This window comes from Quercus lobata, chromosome 8, assembly GCF_001633185.2.
Source record: "Quercus lobata isolate SW786 chromosome 8, ValleyOak3.0 Primary Assembly, whole genome shotgun sequence".
NCBI classification, from domain to species: Eukaryota; Viridiplantae; Streptophyta; class Magnoliopsida; order Fagales; family Fagaceae; genus Quercus; species Quercus lobata.
The window spans coordinates 18,668,640-18,674,868 of NC_044911.1; the positions used below are offsets into that span (position 1 = coordinate 18,668,640).

The 6,229-nt window shown below is 36.0% G+C and overlaps 1 protein-coding gene across 2 annotated transcripts in view; it reads left to right on the forward strand.

Moving 5' to 3' along the window:
• The window catches only part of LOC115956018 (disease resistance protein At4g27190-like), a 28,629-nt gene extending 26,898 nt beyond the window's left edge, over positions 1–1,731 (forward strand). For both annotated transcript variants that reach the window (XM_031074468.1, XM_031074469.1), the window contains exon 5: positions 1,712–1,731. The gene's annotated coding sequence lies outside the window, so the exon portion shown is untranslated. The remainder of the gene's footprint in view (positions 1–1,711) is intronic.
• Positions 1,732–6,229: the final 4,498 nt, after the last annotated feature.

Genomic DNA, 6,229 nt, shown 5'->3' on the forward strand with positions numbered 1-6,229 from the left:
TTATTCCGTGCCAAATTTGCTTGTAATTCAGCATTTAGTAACCCTGTATTTAGGTGGGTTTGATGTAAGGGTAGTGAGTGAGATAGAGTGAAGATTGCTCAAGAGTGTGCAAGAAAACAGAGACTCGCGGGTGACTCGCGGCTGCAAGCCGCCAGACGCAGCACACGTGCCAAGCATGCTGGAAGATGAACAGTCATGCTAGCTGGAGCACTACAGGACAAAACAGGACAACTGGCCATACGGTTATCTCGCGACTGGATCTCGCGACTTAGTCAGCGCGAGCCACCCCTGTTTTGTAAAACCTGACGTTTCACATTCCTCTCCCACTCCAATATAAATACCCCTTTTACCCACGATTGTAAGAGAGCTTCCAGAGAGAATTTTGAGAGAGAAACCCTAAAGAAAAACCAGATTGATTCACCCACAATCTATACATTAGAGTCTCTTCAAATTCCTCAACTCTCTTCCTCTCCATTGTCAAATCCTTGAGAGGCATTATACCAAACCTGATTCTCACCATTATCATTACTGTGAGAGAGCTGTTTGGATTTTTGGGAAGCAGTTAGGAAGGAACCAATCTTCATTGGTTGATGCTACGGTCTAGTAGCGGAATCCGGAAAGCTAGAAAAGAAAAAGGTTCGGCGCAACCTCGTTGGAGCAAGAAGTTTGGAGGGCTTAGGTGCACTGGGTAGATTAGGCTTTGAGGGTCTATTGCTGTCCATGTATCCCAACTGTATTTTCTAGTGGATTGATTACCGCTTGGAGGGCGGCGGAGAGGTTTTACGCCGAGGGCTTCGGTTTCCTCTTCGATAACACATCGGGTGTTGTCTTTGTGTTTGCATCTTCCTTCCTCTTTATCTTTGCCTTTTTATTATCTGTTGTGGATTGTGTTTTGTTATGGCTTAGATAGTTTTTAACCAATTCCATATTATAGCTTATGTTAAGTTTCCGCATACTTGTTGTTTGACATATTGCTTGAATTGGTTAAGTTGTAATTTGGGGGTCTAAACGTTCAAGGGTGTTTATACACGTTTTTGAACTTTCAGCTTTCACATTCTATCCCAGACCTTGGGATCTAACAAAATCCCACCCTAGCCTCATAAGAACCTAACTTAGTATAAGGCCAGAATACTTCAATAGAGTTTGGCAAAGGTGTGTCATACACGGATAATACTAGTTGCTGATTCCAATACCAGAGGTCTTGTCCATCTGATCAGTCACACAAGCAAGTTTCTCAACCTCTGTGCCTTTGTTCCCAGCTCTGGAACTAGGCCAAAGAAATGATCAATTGGAATGTTAGTACCATCCCCAAGACCACACTTAACCTCAGTTAACTGTGTCCCTCTAGACCAAAGGATACTCCTCCTAGATTAAGAAGAAATATTGGTAAATCTACACTCAAGTGGAGGGTTGAAATTAAAATATTTTATGTTTAAGAACATCATTAATGAAAAAAAATCAGGCTTGGCAACAAGCGTCCAAAAGCGGTGTACATTTCTGAACTACTACATATATAACATGAATCATGGTTTTATGCAGTAAATAAGTTATATCTCCCAAAAAAAAAAAAAAAAAAAGTTCTGGTGTACATTCTGTTCTACTTTTTGATGCTAAATCTGGTGAAGATGCTTGGTCTCCTCTGTAAAATTTTAAACATTCCTTTTGCAGAGACCATAAATGCAATTGATCTAATTTGTGTTTTTTGTTGCAGAATCACAGAGCTAGGACTTCTCTATTTCTGCAAAGACGTGGTCTATATCTCTGGATCTGATGTTTAGTGATTGTAGATATCTTTTGTAGATATTCCTGTCAGCGAGTCTGTTTGTATGGTTTGATAAATCTGAGAACAAGTCTACTAATGATGCAATCTTCTCTGATCATCAATTTGGGTTACTTCATTGCTTCATGATTTCAATTCTTTTGGGATTAATTATTTGAGAATCATCCACACCAAGATGTCACCGCCAATTTCTCCCTGTTTCTATGTTCTTTCTGTGTTACCAACCAGCCTTCCTTTCGGGTGAGTATTCATCAAGATGTTAGACATGATTAAATAGGTTTAAGTTTATATTTTTATGCATTCATTATTTATTTTTCTTCTTGTTCTATCCTAACGTAGGATTCAAATTGATTCAACTTTGGTTTTCATCACAACTTGAATGGTTGTATAGTCATTCTCAAAAACCAACTAGTGTAATCTATTAATTGTCTCAATAGACAGATCAAATCAATCTTCATTCTTCAGTAAATCAGTTCCCCCCAACTATTTCTCGTGTTGAATTCGCCATGGGCTCAGTTCCAATTGATCTCATGTTATGGAACATTTTATATATATATATATATATATATATAATCCAATGGGTCTAGGATTTTGAAGGAAATTAGAGCTAGATATGGAATAATCCAAAATGTCATATGTTCTAATTATTGAGCATGTGTCAGTGTGCATAGAGGGTGAGATTGGTTTGGATTTGGCATTGTGGTTTGGGAGTTGTTGCGTTCTCTGTACATATTTTTTTGGCTACTGCATTTTTTTAATGAAGTAGTCTCCTCTTAATACAATTTTTCTTACCTATCCAAAAAGAAAATTGTTAATAAGTTTCTCAATGATTCTATCATGATCCAGAATATCCACTATGTTCTTTTGCCTTCTCTTTCTTTTCCCCTCTTCTTGGTCGCCTTTTCATCCGCACTAACTTTCTTGCCACCAAGTTCTAACCTTTTTCACTTTCCACCTGTATTTCTGGTATGAGTGTCTTTGAATGTGTCTATGTTACTCTCTCTAATCTTTATCTCCAACCCTGTGCTTAATCAACACACTTATTGGCCAGAATCTGGCAATACTATTTTTCTCTGTAAAAAGAGCTCTCTTGGACTTGTAGTTTTGTTACACTTGTCCAAGGGTGAGAAACTGAGAATGTTTGCTTAGTATTCTGTGCAATTGGTGTTCATGTAGCTCATTACCATTGCTAATTCTGGTTGCACATTGGTCATGCTTAAACGTACATCTTGCCCCTCCAGGGAAACATGATATGCTTCAAAGAAAGGAAGGTTAGATCTCATGTTCCAAAATTCCAATGGTTAGGTTAAAAATTTTTTGCTGATTGCCACAAGGAGCACTAGTGAAGCTTTTTTTAAAACTACTAAATATTTAAATTGATGATGGTTTCATGCAGTAAATAAGTTGGTTTCTGTACATTACATACTTGATCTTTTCTTGATTTAAATATATTATTTTATACTTAGGTTCTAAAAAATATATATAATTTTACACCATATCAAATTATCAACTCAAAATCAAATAATTTACACTCTTCCTATTTTTTTTTTTTAAGTTATATTATTTGGTTTTGAATTGATAATTTGATATGGTATAAAATAATGTGACGAATTGACAATACTGCTAACTCTTAATCGATATGCTAGAATAGATTGATACTGAAATATTTTGTTCTAATGGACAATAAAAATGATCAATGCTATGCAATTGACAAGTTTGGATTCAAATCCAGATTTCTTATCTAAAGTAGAAAAAAAAGATTTTAAATTTGGGGAAATACTTGATCTTTTCTTGATTTAACATACTTTTTGCAGAGGCCATAGTTCCATTTGATCCGATTTGGTTTTTTTTTTTTTTTTGGTTGCAGCATCACATATTTGGGATTCATCTATCCCTTGGAACACTTGGTCTATACCTCGTGGTTAGTGTACAAAAGCAGTGCACGCTTCTAGCATGCTGATGTTCAGTGGTTGTGAATATCTTTCATAGCTATTCCTAATTGACATACTCTGTATGTATGACTTAATAATCTGTGGAAAAAAATATGTCGATGATACAAGCTTCTTTAATCATCAATTTGGCTTTACTTCTTTGCATCGTGTTTTTTATTCTTTTGGGTTAATTAGTTGAGAAGTTTTTGGGTCATCTACCAATATGTAACAATTTTCTTCCCATATCTCTGTTATTCCTGTGTATTCATCATAAAATTATTCGTGATTATAAATGGCATTATCCTTTTATTTATATCCATTCAATTTTTTTTCTTGTTTTATCCTAATTTATTATTCTAATTGATTCTAGTTTGGTTTCATCACAACTTGAATGCTGTATAATCACTCTCAAAATGATTGGTGCAACCTATATTAAATTGGCTCGAGACTGAGAATATCAATCTCCACTAGAGGTCCCTTTTAACTGTTTTTTCGGTATATTAAACTTGGTTTGAGCTCTATAATTTTCCACCTTTCTCTTTTCAATAAATAAGCTCAATCATGATGGTTCCTAAATGTCTTAATTTTTTACCTAATAGTTGGAATTTTTAAAAGCAAGTCCCATAACTTCATTTTGTTTACAATGAAGTGTTTCCATCCACCGCCAATTCTACCATCAATGCTGTGGCTTAACTCAAATTGGACCTTTATCTCGCAAACATTAGGCCCTTCAATACCCGGACCATGGTACTAATGAACTTGTGTGACATACAGGATTTGCATGGGTCCAAGCTCAAATCCAAGCACAACCCAACAAATAAAATTATTACAAAAACCAATGCACTGGAACGACCCTTCTCTTATGGAATGTTTTTTTTTTTTTTTTTTTTTTTTTAAATATTTAAATGACTACTTAATTTTTGGGGGCTCGTTTTGCTTGATTGATGTTATCATTAAACAAGTTTGGGATTTTAAGGAGGATTCGAGCAAAATAAAATATGTGAAAGCTCACTTTGTGTGTAAAACATTAATGAATGTTTAGACCTCCAATTTCAAATTAACCAACACAAGCTTATACTCAAATAATAGATGTGCGGAATGATAAGTACAAGCAATACCCAAATAAAAAAACAACTCTAAACCATAATTAATCACAACACAGCAGCAATTAAAAGGCAAGAGTAAGGGTTAGAAAGATGCAAATACAAGAATAACACAGGCACGTGTTATCGAAGAAGAAACCGAAGAATTCGGCGAAAAACCTCTCCGCCACCCTCCAAGTGGTGAAATGATCCACTAAAGAATAAAGTTGGGATATACGAATAGTAATAGACCCTACAAGCCTAATCTACCCAATGCACCTAAACCCTCCAAGCTTCTTGCCCCAACAAGATTAAGTCTAACCATGTCTTCTTTAGCTTTTCAAATCCCGCAATAAGCTCATTACATCAACTAAATAAATTGGTCATCTCTGAACTGGTTCCCAAGCACCAAATTACATTTTCACTGATATGGGTATAGCAAAATAAGGATTTGGCTAATGAACCTTTCAAGGGTATGTCAATGGAAAGGGTGAAAATAGAGAAATTTGGAGAATCAAATGTCTAAAATTGTGAATGAGTTAATCTTGGTTTTTTCTAGGGTTTCTCTCTCAAAATTTTCTCTAGAAACACTCTACATTTTGTGAGTATAAGGGTATTTATAGTAGGGTATGTGAGGAATGTGAAAAGTCGTTTTTCTGTAAAACAGAGTGTTCTAGCAACTCACTCGCAATTGGGATGAGTCACGAAATAACTGCTAGGCTAGACTATCCTTTCTTGTCCTGTAGTGCTCCAGCTGTCGTGACCCTTCAGCTTCCTACATGCTTCACACATGTGGCATTTTGGCGAGTCACCAGTCGCGAATCACTGGCGAGATCTAGTCACGAGAACCTCTCTGACTGCTCACACACTTGAATTCTTCACACTCTCTCACACACAACCCTTACATAATTCTCACCTAAATACAGGGTATCTAATTGCTGAAATATGGGCAAATTTGGCACGAAATAAAGACAACACATGGTTGAATAAATTCAACCTTACAATCTCCCTCTTTAGCTATTCCGTGACAAAACCCTAAAACAAACTCTAGACTTAAAATATGAGTTTGGAACAGTTGCCAAAGCTCACTCACACCTAACTCTAGATTCTGTGAAGCTCTTGAACCGTACTGACAAGTTTTCCTGAAAACAATAACACAAGAAGATCATTGTAAGCAGAAATCTTGAAATGCATATGGAGCAAGCACAATGCGATCAAAGAATAATGAATATAACAATAATCATGCTTGACCAAACAAGAATAATCACTGTAAATAGTGACCACAATGATCATTCACACAATGAATGAACATTCGGACATGCAAGCTAATAAACTTAATGCAAAGTATCATTTGCATGTCCAACACTCAACCGATGCAAAACACTAAGGTAGTTGCATCAAGGATACAAGATCTAATAAGGGCACAAGAGTACTAA